The sequence below is a fragment of the Schistocerca cancellata genome, chromosome 4, assembly GCF_023864275.1.
Source record: "Schistocerca cancellata isolate TAMUIC-IGC-003103 chromosome 4, iqSchCanc2.1, whole genome shotgun sequence".
NCBI classification, from domain to species: Eukaryota; Metazoa; Arthropoda; class Insecta; order Orthoptera; family Acrididae; genus Schistocerca; species Schistocerca cancellata.
The window spans coordinates 584,881,861-584,901,288 of NC_064629.1; the positions used below are offsets into that span (position 1 = coordinate 584,881,861).

General features: G+C 42.4%; 1 protein-coding gene across 1 annotated transcript in view; it reads right to left on the reverse strand.

Annotated features, from left to right (window-relative positions):
• Positions 1–19,428, reverse strand: part of LOC126185200 (kelch-like ECH-associated protein 1B) — a 461,339-nt gene that overhangs the window by 112,925 nt on the left and 328,986 nt on the right. The window lies entirely within an intron of this gene.

Below are 19,428 nucleotides of genomic sequence, written 5' to 3' on the forward strand. Positions count from 1 at the left end.
CCGCGCGACACTTCAGTATGCCACTTAGTATACTGACCTACACTCATGCTCATAAATTAAGGATAATGCTGATACATTAGTGGGCGGATTGCGGGTTTACATCACCTCGGGGTATGACCATACGGTGCATCTGATCTGCGGTCATCGCACGGTGGCGCTGGCAGCAGTCGACATACGCAGAGATGTGTTGGTGCATGTCAGAGTACGGTGCAGCGAGTAAGTGTGCAGACGTTTTCAGACGTGCTAATGGCGACTGTGTGTCGAAAATGGCTCAAAGGACACATATTGATGACGTTATGAGGGGTAGAATACTAGTGCGACTGGAGGCTGATCAAACACAGCAGGTCGTAGCACGGGCACTCCGTGTGCCACAAAGTGTGATCACAAGATCATGGCAACGATTCCAGCAGACAGGAAACGTGTCCAGGCGCTACAGTACGGGACGTTCACAGTGTGCAACACCACAAGAAGACCGATATCTTACCATCAGTGCCCGCAGACGGCCACGGAGTACTGCAGGTAGCCTTTCTCGGGACCTTACCGCAGCCACTGGAACAGTTGTCTCCAGACACACAGTCTACAGACGACTGAACAGACATGGTTTATTTGCCCGGAGACCTGCAAGGTGCCTTCCACTGACCCTCGTAACAGGAGAGCCCATAAAGTCTGGTGTCAAGAACACAGTACATAGTCATTGGAACAGTGGTCCCAGGTTATGTTCACGGACGAGTCCAGGTACAGTATGAACAGTGATTCTCGCCGGGTTTTCATCTGGCGTGAACCAGGAACCAGATACCAACCCCTTAATGTCCTTGAAAGGGACCTGTATGGAGGTCGTGGTTTAATGGTGTAGGGTGGGTTTGTGATTGGTGCACGTACACCCCTGCATGTCTTTGACAGAGGAGCTGTAACAGGTCAGGTGTAGCGGCACGTCGTTTTGCACCAGTATGTCCGCCTCTTCAGGGGTGCAGTGGGTCCCACCTTCATCCTGACGGATGATAACGCACGGCCCCACCGAGCTGCCATCGTGGAGGGGTACCTTGAAACAGAAGATATTAGGCGAATGGAGTGGCCTGCTTGTTCTCCAGACCTAAACCCCATCGAGCACGTCTGGGATGCTCTCGGTCGACCGCCGCACGTCTTCACGCCCCTAGGACACTTCAGGAGCTCCGACAGGCACGGTGCAAGAATGGGAGGCTATACCCCAACAGCTGCTCGACCACCTGATCCAGAGTATGTCAACCAGTTGTGCAGCCTATGTACGTGTGCATGGTGACCATATCCCATATTGATGTCGGGGTACATGCGCAGGAAACAGTGGCGTTTTGTAGCAGATGTGTTTTGGGACGGTTTTGTCAACTTATCACTACCTTGGTCTTACAGATCGGTGTCGTATGTGTTCCCTATGTGCCTATTCTATTAGCGCCAATTTTGTGTAGTGGCACGTTGTGTGGCGCCACATTCTGCAATTATCCTTAATTTATGATCATGGGTGTAGTTACTGGCCTCCATGACGTTAATAATGTAACTGCCTTGATGTATGGTAAAGTGTTAAATATACTACCTTACTGACTGAATTCCTTCAAATCCGAAAATGTTAGCAACGCACAGAAAGCTGGACAAGTTTCACATTTTACTGGTTCAATTTAGAGGCTGTCCGACGCAATGCAGATGATGATAACTCATAAATAACTCAAACGAGAATGATTCATGCCTGCACAGTGACAGATGGTCCGAAGTAGGTTCAGTCGAATACGTAGTTCTAATTTTCATCTGCTAGACGACAGTAGTGCACAGAGACATTCAGGAAACAGTTCAAGATAATGTTTTTGTGAATTGTTCTGTTTATTTCTTGAAGGATTTTTTATTTATTTATGTTTTTATAGTTTTGTATATGCTTTTAGTAGTGTGAATGATGCGTGAATGGGGTCTAAAGTAAATATGTAGAACGTTGTTCTACCGATAAACGCTGTACGAAATAGCGTGAGTAATTGTTAAGACAGAGTGAATGCAGACGACGGGGAATTTTGTATCATAGTATGTTAAATAAGTTTATGGTAAAAGAAAAGCTAATTCGAGTGCAAATGAAAATAGTTAATAACGTAAAGTATAAACAAAATATCATAATGTTAAATATTTATTCCGGGAAAAAGTACAGTTCGTAAGTGCGTTATTTGTTGATTGGTTAGTCATGAAAAGCGCGGACTAACGCAGGAGAATAATGTTTTTCTGTTGGCCTTAAAGAAAACTGACCAACCAGAACGGAGCATTCTTCTCGCGTCTTTTCTCTTGGAGATATAGAATGCTTACAGCAGTCTAAGGGAGTCGGAGCCCAGCCTTTCAATGGTATGGTCGTGTGTAGTATGAGCTCCGAAGGAAATTTGACGGTTTTAGTTGTGCTACATGTTCCAAAAGTGTTTTAAAGTGAAGACATATTTATTCCGGTGTGTTTTTTTTTTAGAAAGTACGGATTTTTTAAGTAATTTTGTGCCTAAGAAAAGACAGTAATTCCGCGTGGCATATTGAGCAGATCGGTGACTAAAAACTTGAGCGCATTAGACACCAATAAACTTAATAGCATGGCGAGCATTTTAATTTAAGAACAATCCGTGCTTAGTAGCTGTTCAGATTTCGGTAAATACGTTACCATAAACATGCTAACGTGAATGAAAGGGTTTGTGCATGACTGTGTTAAGGTAAGCACGGGATTGGCAGTGAACGTGCACATTATCAAGGTTCAGAATGTACCGAAGTTATGCCAGTATTTCCACCTTTCATTCAAAATCAAGACCTTTTCCCGATTCTTGGGACAGTTACGTTGTATGCAGCGTGGTACGAGTTGCAGTAGGGTAGATTTCTGCTCGGCTTTCCTAGCAGCGATCCGTGCAACGAGTTCACAGATAGGTGCAGATAACGGATGTACGGAACCGCGGCGCCGCAATAGTACGCAAAAAGGAGAGTCAGCACTCAACTTTTTATTCATCGATAAAATTACTACGTCTGATTAAATGGAACAGTGTAATTTTTACGGCGTTCGATTCTCTCGAAAGACGAGCGCAATAACTCTTGTTATTGTTTGCAGCGAAAGATTAGACAAGAATAACCGGAAATCTCATGAATGCGCGACTGAAGTCTACGTACGAAGCGGCATTTCAGCTGCGTCAACGGCCTTGCAGCAGTGGCAACAACGGTTCCCGTCAGATCACCGAAGTTAAGCACAGTCAGGCCTGGCTAGTGCCTGGATGGGTAACCGTTCTTGTCTGCCGAGCGCTGTTGGCTACCGGGATGAACTTAGCCTTTTTTGAGGCCAACTGAGCAGCTATTTGATTGAGCAGGAGCGGCTCCGGCCATGAAAACTGACAACAGCCGGTAGAGCGGTGTGCTGACCACATGCCCCTCCATATCCGCAGCCAGTGACGCCTATCGTCTGAGAATGAGACGGCGGTCGGTCAATACTGATGGGCCTTTTGAGACGCAGTTTAGGTGGGTTTTTTAAAAAAAAAAAACAAAAAACGCTGCAGCTCTCGTTTATCTGGCAGAGTGGAATTGGATGTGCACTGGAGAGCCAGTCTTCTTTTCTACATCTACATCTACATCTACATCCATACTCCGCAAGCCACCTGACGGTGTGTGGCGGAGGGTACCTTCAGTACCTCTATCGGTTCTCCCTTCTATTCCAGTCTCGTATTGTTCGTGGAAAGAAGGATTGTCGGTATGCCTCTGTGTGGACTCTAATCTCTCTGATTTTATCCTCATGGTCTCTTCGCGAGATATACCTAGGAGGGAGCAATATACTGCTTGACTCTTCGGTGAAGGTATGTTCTCGAAACTTTGACAAAAGCCCGTACCGAGCTACTGAGCGTCTCTCCTGCAGAGTCTTCCACTGGAGTTTATCTATCATCTCCGTAACGCTTTCGCGATTACTAAATGATCCTGTAACGAAGCGCGCTGCTGTCCGTTGGATCTTCTCTATCTCTTCTATCAACCCTATCTGGTACGGATCCCACACTGCTGAGCAGTATTCAAGCAGTGGGCGAACAAGCGTACTGTAACCTACTTCCTTTGTTTTCGGATTGCATTTCCTTAGGATTCTTCCAATGAATCTCAGTCTGGCATCTGCTTTACCGACAATCAACATTATATGATCATTCCATTTTAAATCACTCCTAATGCGTACTCCCAGATAATTTATGGTATTAACTGCTTCCAGTTGCTGACCTGCTATTTTGTAGCTAAATGATAAAGGATCTATCTTTCTATGTATCCGCAGCACATTACACTTGTCTACATTGAGATTCAGTTGCCATTCCCTGCACCATGCGTCAATTCGCTGCAGATCCTCCTGCATTTCAGTACAATTTTCCATTGTTACAACCTCTCGATACACCACAGCATCATCTGCAAAAAGCCTCAGTGAACTTCCGATGTCATCCACCGGGTCATTTATGTATATTGTGAACAGCAACGGTCCTATGACACTCCCCTGCGGCACACCTGAAATTACTCTTACTTCGGAAGACTTCTCTCCATTGAGAATAACATGCTGCGTCCTGTTATCTAGGAACTCCTCAATCCAATCACACAATTGGTCTGATAGTCCATATCCTCTTACTTTGTTCAATAAACGACTGTGGGGAACTGTATCGAACGCCTTGCGGAAGTCAAGAAACACGGCATCTACCTGTGAACCCGTGTCTATGGCCCTCTGAGTCTCGTGGACGAATAGCGCGAGCTGGGTTTCACATGACCGTCTTTTTCGAAACCCATGCTGATTCCTACAGAGTAGATTTCTAGTCTCCAGAAAAGTCACTATACTCGAACACAATACGTGTTCCAAAATTCTACAACTGATCGACGTTAGAGATATAGGTCTATAGTTCTGCACATCTGTTCGACGTCCCTTCTTGAAAACGGGGATGACCTGTGCCCTTTTCCAATCCTTTGGAACGCTACGCTCTTCTAGAGACCTACGGTACACCGCTGCAAGAAGGGGGGCAAGTTCCTTCGCGTACTCTGTGTAAAATTGAACTGGTATCCCATCAGGTCCAGAGGCCTTTCCTCTTTTGAGCGATTTTAATTGCTTCTCTATCCCTCTGTCGTCTATTTCGATATCTACCATTTTGTCATTTTGTACTACGATCATAGCCCTATTTGCAAAAAGTTTCATTGCAAACGCTAACATGCGTCATATTAGTATACTCTTCCCAAGAAACGTCAAATGTCGTTGCGAGCGAGAAGGCGCAGGGATTAAGGCACTGGGCCTCATTCGGTACGACTGGCGTTCAAATTTTCTTCAAAGCATGTGTATTCCGGATGTTTAAGAGGAGTGCCAGCCTGGTTCTTTCGACAAAAACACGGTTGATTTTTCTTACCTCCTTGTCCGATACGAGTTTCTGCTCAGCCTCTAACGATTGCTGGTAGACGCCACAGTTCCGAGGAAACACAAACTGTATGTAGGGGTGGACATGGACTCTAAGGATAGATGCATACTTGTATTGATCCACTGTGCCTTCCAGAATGATAATATCACCCAGGGCATGTCACAAAAACATTCCCCGGGCCATAACGCTCCCTCCTACGACCTGGGCCCTTTCGACGATTGTTGCAGAGTGTTTGCTTTCAGACTTTTCATGCCGTACACGGCAATGGCCATCTGTCCGACGGAGTATAAAACGTGATTTATCTGAAAATACTGCCTGTCGCCACTAAGTTGCGGTATTGGCGTGCAAATTTCGGCTGAAGAATAATAGTCAGCATCGGTGCGTGAAGACACGCCTCTTGTGAAGGCCCGTACGCAGCGAAGTTCGCTGAACAGTCGTTGAGGAGACACTGTTGGTAGCCCCTTGGGTCACCTGGGCAAACTTACATGTAAGTAGGCTGTTTAGGTTTTTATGTTGGTAACATCACGTAGCGCTCTGTATGAAAATCACTGGCTGTGCTGTGTGCAGTCTGTGGCTGGTTGGCATTGTTGGAATATTCGCTATTGTAGTGTTGGGCAGCTGGATGTGAACAGCGCGTGGTGTTGCGCAGTTGGAGGTGAGCCGTCAGCAGTGGTGGATGTGGGAAGAGAGATGGCAGAATTTTGAGAGCGGACGATCTGGACGTGTGTCCATCAGAAAGAGTAAATTTGTAATACTGCATATCATGAACTGATATATGTATATATGATGACTTTTGAACACTATTAAGGTAAATACATTGTTCGTTCTCTATCAAAATCTTTCATTTGCTAACTATGCCTATCAGTAGTTAGTGCCTTCAGTAGTTGGAATCTTTTATTTAGCTGGCAGTATTCATAAAAAGAAGGGACAGCATGATGAGAAATGTGTTAAGACATCAAGGAATAACTTCGTGGTAAATGAGAGAGATATAGAGGGCAGAAGCTGTAGGGTAAGACTAAGATTGAAATACATCCAACAAATAATTTAGGTCGATGGATGCAAGTATTACTCGGGGTTGGCACAGGAGAAGAATTCGTGGCAGATCACATATAACCGGTCAGGAGACTGATGACAGCAAAAAAGTTATGATATTTGTGAACCTCACATACTACTTTTTTTCTATTACTTACTTCATTTGTACCTCCATTGATTACAGGTCCAAAATGTTTTCGAATTTTTTTCTTTCGAATGTCAGTGGATTTCCCTTATTTTTTCTTATTGTCAGGTCTTCATATCCATGTAAATAATACCGAATTATAGTATAGTGATATAATACAATACTGAAGTTGGTCCTAAACGTTCTTTCCCTTTGAATTTTGGCATAACTGCAAAATCTTATGTCATCATCTGCTAAAGGTGCATTTATTTCCTATCTAATCTATTGTCCTCATTGAAGAGACTCACGAAGTAGTTGAAGCGGCCAACTCTCTTCAACGTTAGTCCGTCAAGAGTTAATGGTGCTCCAGGTAGGTTTCTCTTACGTATTTTTGGTATTCTGTCCATTCTTCATTAACACGTACGCTGAGAAGCATACAATGCGATACTGTGGTTGAGGGCTACATCTACTTCCACGTTTCTGAAGGCTTTTAAAATTGCATAAAACTTCGAGTAAATTTTATAGCATCAGCGCATTTCCACCCTAATGAAGAAGAGTGCACTTAGACGTAGTAGTGGAGCGTAAGCTGCTGTGAAGCCTCGTGGCACGCTGAAACAATGCGCGGCACCGGAACTTCAGGCGTGCGCGGTCAGCGTCCCTCACACTCGCCTCCCTCCAGTGGCTCGGGCTGGAACAGCTCAACAACTTCAACTGCAGGGGAGAACACGCACGCAGTTTTATTCTGCTACAAGGTTTCAGTTACCACTTGGCTAATAGACGTGTGTATGGAAAAGACGAGTAAAGAGTTTAATTCCAGTATTGGCTTACACTGGTGACAATTGTTTTAGGAGACAAACTGAAAATGAGGCTCTCAAACATCAGTTACTCGAAATCCTCAGATAGCTCGTTTGCAACTGAAGTCAACGAAACAGGAAAAAATTATTTTGCGCTCATCCGTAGTCCCACAGACATGTGAGCAAATAAACGAATTCAGATATCTAGGATTTTTTACAATACAGCAAATGATGTAAAAATAGAATTAAAATTAGGATCAAAATACAAATATTTGGTATTGTGCCCTGTTAAAGATCGTAAAGCGCAGAAATATACTTATCAAAACTAAGATATGCGACTATAAGTCATACAGCCAGTTTCTAATCTATGCATGTGAAACCAGTACTCTGGCGGAAACAGATGAGGCACTCAGAATGTTCTAGAGAAAAATGCTGCGTAAAATTTTTGGAGCAGTGAAGAATGGTGGAGAACTAAACATATTTAAAGAACACGACATTATAGCAGAAATAAAAGCCAAGAGAATTAAGTGGATTGGTCATGTAATGTGGTCACAAGAAAAGAGTGTCATCAAGAATGCGATAGAAGACTCTTCAGAAGCATCAAATCATAGAATGAATCTGGTACAATAATCGAAATAGACAATATGAAACTGTTTCGACAAAAACTACTACGTATTGCTGTATGAACAATTTCCTAATTTATGGCTCCCTGAACAAGACAGTTACAAAATGTGTTAGACAGATGAACGACTACGTCTCTCTGCCCTCCCCCTTCCCCATTCTTTTAACTGTCTCTAAAAACCCCGACGTCGACGGGGTGTCAGGCACCAGTCCTTTTCGTTACCTATCAGTCTTTCTTCCAAAGACGATAAAAAATTTACATATACCTCACAGACGTTTCACTCCTTCCTTGAATTGACATTGACATCGTTACAAAGATGGAGTCTAGGTTTCGCATTTGGTACAAATATAACTAACGTCCAGTTTGTTGTGAGAAATGGAACAAACTATTCTAACACTAACTACAACTGTCAACAGTTTCTCCAATCTCCAGTAGTTTGTTTCTTGAACAAATTCTCTAGTGAGAGATTCAAGCAGTAGCGTTCAAATGTCAATTGGTAATCCGAAAATCTGACATATGTGATGAATGTCCAAGATGTTACTCCAGGCGGGTGTAAAAATGTATGCGCGGAACGGAAAACACTGATCGCAAAAATGAAGATTTGGCCCTATCGCACTACCCCCTGAAGCAGATCTTCGGATCTCTTAATAGTGATATTATTTCCTCTTTCTTGCTCTTTAACATATAAATTACAACATGAACATAAATGAATGATTAAGGGAACTAGTAACTACTAAATGATAAATGTTGTTTCTGCTTATACATTTATTGTAGATTAAAACCCCTTTTGTATATTACAAATGTTTATATATCAATGTCCAGTGGACATAAAAGAGATACAAATGAATTCCCTAACTAATATTACTGATCAATTGTCCAGATCTGCCCCTTTTTACGGCTACGCAATCTAATATAAATAACGGGAGATGACTGACATCATCTACGTACCAAACACTAGAAGAAACTATTTTCAAAGATGATCTAAAGTGGTGTGCAACCTCAGTGAAAATAAAATTTACGCGATCACAGCTGTTTCACTTTATAGCCCTAATAAGCCGAAGCAATTAGCAATATGTACAGCGTCGGAGTGATGGTTCTCGTACACGTCTACGACGATAGAACTCCAGCCACAAAATAAAAAAAAACTCTTTCAAACACTAGGACGGCAGAAGGTGGGCCTCTGGCTAGTATAATCTAATACTGTCGTCTTCTCTCTGTGTTCTACAGACAAGAAACGCGAACTCCAAGGCACAAGGACAGAATTCAGATAACGTCTCAACGTGAGTATAGACAGAAGAAGTGCTCTCAATCACTGAACGCTGCGTACTCAACGACGACTCCCTACCCGGAGACGAAGTCCAGATAGGTTCGCAACAGTGCAGTGCCTAACCGTTCTAACTATAAAACCTCCTGAGAGCAAAGACAGCAAGTCCGTCTGTACAAACAAAAGCTGATACTGAGCGACCGTCAAACACGGGCGCTCAAAACGGAAGACTCATTCTCTCCACCGCTGACTTCCCAGCAAAGCTCGGCTCCCCTCCCTCGTAACTGCAGAAGGCGAATCATATACTCGAAACCACGGAATATTCTCCCTCTCTACAGATTCTTCCGAACGCCGACCAACCATATTTTAGTCTTTTGTCGTCCAGCGCGGAAAGTTTGCGAGGAAATACCTATCCCCGTTAATTAGGAATACATATAACGGTATGCTTCTCAGAGTAAATATCTTCGGAAATAACCCAGCCTCTTGTTACTCTCCGCCGCGTCCAAGATTTTCAGAGTTTCCGAAGTATTATCCAGTTATCTTTCCGGTCCCGTTACAAGACCAGCTGGCCGCCGCTGTATTGTGCTTCAGCGCTCAGGTGCCCCGACCATCCGTCCTGGCTACTTCGTGTGTCAAGCAGGACCAACAAGCCTGTGCAGGCTTCTCCACCCAGGGCTTGAGTTACGCCTGTCGTTTCATTTCCACTGGCGTTCCAACCTCTACTAGTATAGGCAATCATTCATTACGCTGTTTTGATAATAAAGACACTCCGTCACCTTTCACGCAATAAGCCTTAACAACTATTTACAAGATATACGTCACAATGTCAGTCTTCTTTAAATATTCATATATATGACCTCCAACCTATCAAATGATACCTAATTCCGGTTGTAAAACACGGCAAAACATGTAGATGAGTGCTTCTAAGATGCGAAATTATAGCCATCTTATAAATGTAGCAAGTCAGGTCAGTATTTCGGGAGGTGACAGAAACGGCCGTTTAAAGCAAAACAATTTCATGTAGCTGTATGCTCTTGTCTGGATAATATCAATAGCTATTTCTATCTTACCTTATAAAATACCTCAGCTGAACAACCACAGGGCTTTTCACTGGCCGCATGGAACGCAATGTATTTCTACTACGATGGAACTGCCCGCTTCCTCCCCCCCCCCCTTCCCACTCCCTCAACACTATCCCTCAAAACCCTCCACGTTCACAACACACCTGAGACATATTTCATGTGCAGTTTCTCTAGTTAGGGGATTGGTAAATTTATTATGAACTTCATTTGTGTGGCCTTTAATAATTATTACAAACTGCTGAAATTTTCGTGAATTGCTGCAAATTTTTAACCTAGCAAATCAATAACGAATAAAAATTAGTGAAACGAAACCATTTAAAATTATGGTAAACATATGAATGTTTATAATTCTTTTCGACAACTAGCCGAAATTGAGAGTTCCTCTGTAAAAAATTTTTCGCTTCCTATGTCCATTCCTGTTAACTTGTGGAATATCGACCTTCACTTGTGGGACACCACGCTAAATTATGAAGCGTACATTTGATTTTTGTTTTTAAGCACTGTTAACATTTGCGGCTGTTGTACCAAGTTGCTATGTATATACACTTTTGACCGACAAAATTATTTGTGACTTCTTTGATGCTGAAACCAAAAATGTTTACTCTGAGTGCTAGGTATACTCAGTGAACGAAAGAGGAAATATTTGTATTAAATAGCTATTACATTTTCAAATATAGTACTTATCATGTTATTTCTAAAAAAATGTTTCATCTCTGGCTCGCATTAACGACACACTGCCATAGGACGTCTGTTCAGAGTCGTTTTAAATTAACACATCTCAGTAATGCTCTAGTTTCACTGTAGTTAAAGCCAACAGCTCGCTACGGCTGGACTACCTTGTATCAACGAACTTTTGCTGCTCTCCGAATTCGGTTGCTGTAACATTTATACAAATGAAATCATTAACAGTTGCACAATATGCACAGAACGTCAGAAAACTCTTTCACATGCAGCACTTATCATCGAGTGCTGTGATAAGACGAGGGTTGAGGTCACGGTAGTAGCATGACAGAGCGTTTTTTCTTTTCACAACTAAGATGGTCGTAGTTGGTTTTAGTTTGGTACGTATTTGTTATATTCTAGTGACATTACATCATTCAGCTCCAGGTAAGAAGCGTGGATATCAGGCAACAAACAGCGTGATCAGTGTTGATGTAAGACTGTCGCCAATAACACAAAGGAACTCTAGATACGACCTGACCTGTATTTTCAGTTTTGTTATCCTTTGCACGCTCTAATCACATATTTTCTTTCCAGTTTATTGGTAGACAATATTGGGTGTGTTACAAGATGAACGTCAGACATAGGCTCATCAACAGAGTTTCTCCGGATTCTTTCTATGGATCCCCAACATAAGTGACGGCGAGATTTGCCCTGCTGGCAAATATGATAGCAAACCGCCCGCGGAAACCAAGTAGACACGTTTGAGTTCTAGCGCGGAAAAAAATTCTGCCTTTCCAAAAATAATTAACGTGGTGTATAGTCCGTCAAAAGTAGAACAATACGAGTTCAGTGATCTGGACAACATAAACATAGCCCCTCAAAACTGTATGGCCTCGTTTTTCTTTTTTTTTTTTTCAGTAGTTTACATGTCGTGACGACGATTTTTTAGGAACCTCGCAAGATACGGTCATGAATAAGCTTTGTAGGTACTAGGTATTTCGTGCGCAACCAGCAGGTATTAGGAACCATGATTTTGTCTCTTGTGCAGGGAAAACCCTTAAGTAGCCTTGCCATTTATGTATTGAATTGAATGAGATCATCCGAAAAACTATAAAAAAGAAAAAAATACGTACCTAACTACAAGCACTGCGAATTGGCTCAAGACTTGAGATACCTCTGGTAACACGATTTGAGATTTTTTTGTCATTGAGCTACAAAATCCAAATTTTTATAAAATATATCTTCAGAGAAAAGTATACAAGATATCATTTGCCCGTGAAATCCTATCACATAAAGACAACTATGTTAAAAAGCTGAGCAGTCGCGAAACAATTAAAGCTTGAAAGTTCTCGTTTCTTTACACCCAAAGCCAAGTAAGACTGTTGTTTCATGTCCCAGCGATGATGAGGTCATTAAAGACGTAGCATACAAGGATTGGGGAAGCACAAGGAAATAAAATGCCCGTATCTTTTTAAAAGGAACTGTCTCAGAATTTGTCTTTAGCGATTTAGAGAATCTATGTAAGAGCTAAATGTGGATGACTTGAAGGGGTTTGAATCGTTGCCCTACCGAAAACGAGTCTAATATTTAAAGCATTGCTTCAGCTCATTTTGTAAGTCATGCAGCATCTGTATAATGGTAAGGAAAAGAGAAAATAGTAATGACAGTAGGTTTTCTCCGCCACATAGTGAACGTTGGATAACAGGGCGTAAATTTTGATAGAGACCCGCTTGATGCGGATACCGATATGTTGTGACGGATAAGTTTTTAAAAAGGTCGCGGGTTATGAAATGATAACGGCCTGGATACTACGTAAATTATTTTTATTTAGAAAGGGTGAAGTTTTTCGAGTCGTCATGGCTCTCACAGTATCTCAGAAGACAAAGCAGCTGGTGCGTAAAGATTAGCGACCGAGAATCTATGCCAAATTCTTCCATTGTGAATCTTTGTCACCTTCCAAACAAACAACAGCATTTATCAACACAAAGGCTTCGGTAATAGTGCCTGCCCTTAGTAAGAATTTTATAGTCAATGAAGAGGTCGTAGTCTCTTTGAATCATATCGACTAGCTGGACTGAAAATGCCGACCAAATCGTGCACTTAACTGCCTAGTACCGTTACGCACGTAACGGTATCAAGTACGGCTGTCCAGGGATGCTGGAAAAATATACATAACTGCTACGCATCTCATTTGCCTTCTGCGAAACGTTTCACTGACGTCGATAACGTGCGATCAAAATAGTAATTATAAAGCCGCTGCAATCATAAATGTGATCCAGAAAATTTGGAGACCATTTAGGCATTTTTGTGTCAAACGGTTGTTGATAAGAAGAAAACATGCGATTTAGAAATTCTCGCCAAACACTTAGAAATAGACTCCAAATTGACGTGGTGGTGAGTGGTCTCTGGTAAAATGACCACGGTGCCTAAATAATGGAATTTTCGTTTTAAAAAAAAAATTGCTGTGATCGCTGCACTGACGCGTTTTCTGGCGCCGGTTCAACATAACAAGAATGAAGAAAGTCGCAACACGGCTAAAAACTACGAACTGAAGGAAGAATTTGCGGTTAACTAAATCAGCCAGAAGCAAAAACCCTTTAAACCTTTTGTTGTGCAAAATCTATGCAATGTCTTCACAGTGTCTAGATTGCTTAACGATAATGTCGTGTGACTAGGGCCTCACGCCGGGTGCAAGTCTTTCGATGTGACGTCACTTCGGCGACTTGCGCTTCGATGGGGATGAAATGATGATGATTAGGACAACACAACAACCAGTCCCTGAGCGGAGTAAATCTCCGACTGAGCCGCGAATCGAACCCGGGCCTCTAGGATTGACAGTCTGTCGCGCTGACCACTCAGCTACCGGGGGCGGACTGCTTAACGATATTACCGCACAACGAGATTTTTGGAAGAAATTAATCATATCCCATGAAACACATTTTTACATAACTGGCGCCCTGAATGTGGAAAGTCCACAAAGTAAACTTTTGAAGTTCAGCTCAATGGAGCCTTTATCAATACACATAACTGTGGATGCTGAGCCTCTAGAATACCACAATCGACACTAAGCCTTTCTCTATAACTCCAAATATAAAATTTGACGAGAGGTACTTTGATATTATGGGTCTATAGTTTTTCTCTTGAGAATGATGGTGCAAGTACCTAGCTATGAGTTCATCTCTACATGTGGTCATACTAGATGGTCTTGCGCTTTCCTAAATACGAAGTCCACTACTCATGTAAGAAAACGACACAGAGAGAGAGAATCTGTGAGGAATCTGTATTGCATGTTTCCTTGGAAATATATATATAAAATCAGAATGGAATTGACCTGGCTTTTACGGCCTCTCGTGATACACACATGAGATTTCATTTGCCAGAGTAATTAAAGAAGAAGGCACGCGACGCAGTCGCGACCTGAGTCGCGAGTATCTATTCGACCTGCAGTATAACATTGTCCCACGCAAACGTTTTGCATGGTCCTGGAAACGGTAAGGTATGAACGAAGATGCTCGCCTAAATGACGTTAACTGGATAACAAATAGTGTGATATATGCGCTTATACGCACTTCATGTTACACCTGTAAATTATAAATGTCGTTCACATAATATTTTCACTTTCACATCTCGTAGGTGTTTCGCTTCATTTCATTGCGTTATTTCTTCCGGACAAAGGAGTCAACATAATTGCAACACAATTTATCTGGATCGGTCGTATGAGGAATAATTGCATTGGCAACAAATAATGTTAATTGCTGCAAGCGTAGTTCTCAAGTAACGCGGAATGACATGTGCCTCTGATAAAGAGTGGACTTTTTCCGCGTTTTAGGCGTTTTAAAAAAGGTCAAACTTCATCCACGGAAAATACTGACGGTGCAACCCTCTCTGTGACGTGACAATATTCAGCTCTCTCGCATCATCCGCTATGTTCCATTTGCTTTTCTTGACCTTGTTTCTTTCAATGGAAAAGAGATAATGTCCGTTTTCTCAGTACTTAAGTTGCTGCTGGGAATGCGAAAGCACCTATCAAATAAATGATGGCGGGTAAAGCATTTCTCGCCTTCGGAAATTTAACTCCGTAGTAATATCTCTTCGTTGGTAAAACCGAAACATTCCCTGTGAATCTTTAACTGTTGCGACCTAGAAGCATTTAGCATATCGTGATTCCTAAAATTTCCGGAAATCAGGCGCAAACATCCTGGAAGAAGGTACAGGAAGCAATCAACTAATCAGCATAACACGAACAAAATCTAGAGTCTGGTGGTGAATGTTGTGAACGCTTTTCGTGTAGATAGTCAAGCGCGAAAGATATCGTTAACAACAATCTCCGATTTCATGTAAGTATGAAAGACTAGACATTGTCAACGGAAAAAACGCCTCCGAATGTGGTGTGTCTATACTCGCTACCACAGTAGTGCGGCATGTTTCCGCTTGGAGAATAAATGACAGTACTTAGCGGATGAAACAAATACAACGTACGCAGTAGGTGCTGTTTAAAATCCTAAATATTAGTCTTCCGGAATGTAAAATGAGATGAAACGATCTCACCATAAAATTTTTCGAAAAACGGGATCGTATCCCCTGACCAGGCACACCACCACCCAAAGATGTAAATAATCCATAAAAACGCTTTTATTAGAGAAAAGTAGGTCGTTACGTTCCCTCACCCCCCCCCCCCCCCTCCCGGCTTGTCACATAGCATAACTGCCCGTTATCATTAACTCATTCTGGACATAGGAATTAGACTGCGAGACTCAGAAATTGTCGAATCGTGGACTGAGCTTACGAATGAAAACTGAAAATCGAATCCCTTTAAACTACGCAACAAGTCGTTAACCACCGCTATCGAATACCCTTAACACAACAATGAACACTCGCGGAAAGCTGTTCCCAAGATACGAAATAATTTTTGACACTGGGAATTTATACAACGTACCACAGTGGTATAGAGGAGGACGAGACGAGCAATTTCATGCAGGACACCTGTGGTCAATCACGCCGGGTAACTACCTCGAGTCGGCCTACAAAATCCGTGCGCATGCACGTCGCGCGAGATTTTCAATTTCTCTCACGCTCTTTGCGCAAGCTATTAGTCCTAAATAACATGTGAATATGACATTTTTGTATGCAGTTTAATTTTGTACCAGAATACATTTTCGCTAGGGGCCGCGGTTTTCGAATTATTCAAGAAAAACGTAAAAAAAGTGTCCTTCAGCGAAACCCCCTCCTCACTACCCACCGGTCAGGATTTTTACTTTGTTGTTCATGGCACACTCTCCTATCACTCTAAAAAAACTTTGCTACTACAAGAATTATTTACCATATGCTCCTCAAAGTTTCGAACAGTGGTAGATGGGACGCCATATTAAAAATCCTGAGTCGTGCTGTGTGTGTGTGTGTGTGTGTGTGTCTGTGTGAGGGGCGGGAGGGGTGCTTGGGAGCGCTTTTAAAGGTCGCTTTTTTACGTTTTTCTTGTATAACTCGAAAACTGCTGCTTCTAATGATAACGCATCCCGGTGTAAAATTAGAACTTCCTACACAAAAGCACCTATTATCTTTTTTCCCTAGGACTAATAGTTTGTGCGAAGAGAGCGAGAGAATATTGAAAATCTAAATTTTTGTAGGCCAATTTTAGGTAGTGTCCTATTTTACGTCTCGACTTCCTCTATATCATTGTGTTACGATGTAAACAATTATCGTTTACAACCAGTATACTTACATTCTGCACCGTTTGATTAGTGAAGTAACTTATTGCAATGAGATGCACTCACACCGCACCTAAAAAACAGCAGAGGTGAACATTTTGAGACCACTGGTATTACTCCTGCTTCAATAGTATTAACTGCAAGTAACTGAGACTACTACGCACAGATTCATCTGAACATTCTAATACAACTATATTAGTTTAACATCATCCCTAATGAAATATACTCTTTCTCTGAAATTTATCATTTCCACAGAACGTGTGCTCGTTTAATTCGGTTCCCTTGTTATCTCTTCATAGTGAATAATGAAACAAAGTTTGCAACTAAACTAGCCTGGCAATATTCCGAATACAAAGAACAAAGGCGCGTTGCAGCGGAACTAACAGACAGGAAAATTAATGACGCCAGGTGCGGACATTTGTAGGAAGGACAGAAGAAAGGAATGTAAACGTTTAACCTCCAGTCGACATTTAATTCAACAGACTTACGAAAAGATTAGGGTTTAACGTCCCGTCGACGGCAGTGTCATTACGGTAGGGGAAGGAAAGGAAAGGGATGGAAACGGACAGTGTCTTTAAAGATCACGGGAATTTAAATAAACTCTGTTCCTCCCGAATATCTTACTCTAGAAGTGGAAGTCGTGCTTGTTCGCTAGTGTAGTATAGCTAATTAGTTAAAGTGGGATATTGGCCTTCCTCTGAAATCTTTGTTGTGGTGAGAGACTGACCTGTAGCGTAGCCCGAGACCTAGGTTAGGGTGAAAGGTGATAATATGGTGAATTGGCGAAGCCAACGAATGTGAAAGCCAAATAAATATTGAGGTAACAGACTGACCTGTAACGTAGCCTAATGTTTACGTCAGCGTCATATTTAAATACTATGTCATTTTCTTTTTTATAATTTCAGTCTTGTATCGCAATGTTTATTTGTAATCAAATAATTAATTTCGGTCGGTAACGACCATCACCAGAGCTGAGTGAAAAGGTGTTGCAGTACACATATCACGCCCTTACACGCGATGGTGCAGTCAAAATCATTAGCCTTTCGGTTTCGTCAAAACACTTAAAAATACAATTTGTGATATTTAATGAACTTTTTACCGTAAAAACTAAAATTTCGAGGTAAATTCAGAAGAAGTATGTTAGATGAAGGACAAGTTTCCGACACGTATTCATGCATACTATGTACAGATATTGTACATAAATTACGAAATAAGCAGGGGGGTCCTCTACGAACCTTTTACTACTAATCAAGTAGTGTGCATGTGATAACAAATTGCCCACGAAAGGAGAGTATCGGAGTTAGTGTCCCTTGAAACAAATAATCAGCGTGGCGTATATTGTGAAAAAAAGTAGAGCAATTTTATCTCAGTATCGTAATCAAAATGTGGAAGTCGCGCTTGTATGCTGATGTATGACTATTCACGTAGTCCGATAGTTTGACTCCATCTCTTTTGCGAACGGTATCGAATAACTACAGAGTTACCAATACCACCGCAGTCAGCTTAAAATTCTACACAAATAGCTGCTAATTAGAAGTTAATCAGCCAGAGTCTGAATAAATCTAAATATATCTTTTCGAATAGCCTAATATACAAAACGGCAACCCCCTGCCCAGTTGCGACCATACAGTTACCCAATACGCAGTCCGAAAAAGGAGAGGATAAACTATAATAAATGCGTTTAAGTGCTGGACCTGTATGGAAGTACCATGTCTCAGAAAATCAGAATTTACACTAGAGTCACTGACAACAATGAACCTATTTTTCTTTTCTTCTTATCAAGAACCGTCTGGTTTCTGACGCCTTCTTACGTCCAACTAATCATTCCTACACTAGCAAATGGTTCAAATGGCTCTGAGCACTATGGGACTTAACAGCTATGGTCATCAGTCCCCTAGAACTTAGAACTACTTAAACCTAACTAACCTAAGGACAGCACACAACACCCAGTCATCACGAGGCAGGGAAAATCCCTGACCCCGCCGGGAATCGAACACGGGAACCCGGGCGTGGGAAGCGAGAACGCTACCGCACGACCACGAGCTGCGGACTCCTACACTAGCGTCACTGACAACAATGAACCTATTTTTCTTTTCTTCTTATCAAGAACCGTCTTGTTTCTGACGCTTTCTTACGTCCAACTAATCATTCGTACGCGCTGTGACCGTACAGTAGGTGCAAATTGAAAGGAAAGGAGTATCCGTTTGTTACTATATTCTACAACGTTATGGGAAAAAGCGTTGCCATTCATTTTCATTTTGGGCTACACTGGTGAACTAACGTTCCGTATTCACACAGCTGCGTAAGTAGACAGGATGAGAAGCAGCGGAAATATAGGTGACTGACCCTCGGGCTGTAACGCCCCCTAAGCTTCAATTGTCTCTCATTAGGCGATTAACGCTCTCTTGTACAGTGTGGTTGCTTAGCAAGATGGCGGGCAGGGAAGTCTGGTGATAAGTGTGAGCGGCACCCAGGCACAGATACCAGGGCCTCTCGGCGCACGTCACACATCACGCTACCGGGAACACTGCCAGCGGGCGCATCCTCCTCGATCTACGAGCACCGTCACGACATCGGCGGGTCCTTCTCCAGCTGCCAGCAGAGGGCACTGACAATGAGGAAAGACGTGTCCTCGTGGAGCGCGAAATTAGGCTCATTGCGGAGGCTGCGATGAGATTGCCGTGCTCGCAAGACAACGTCACATTAGGTCGACTGAAAGGAAAGGCGATGCATAGTGATATTTGGCACGGAAGCGAGACGC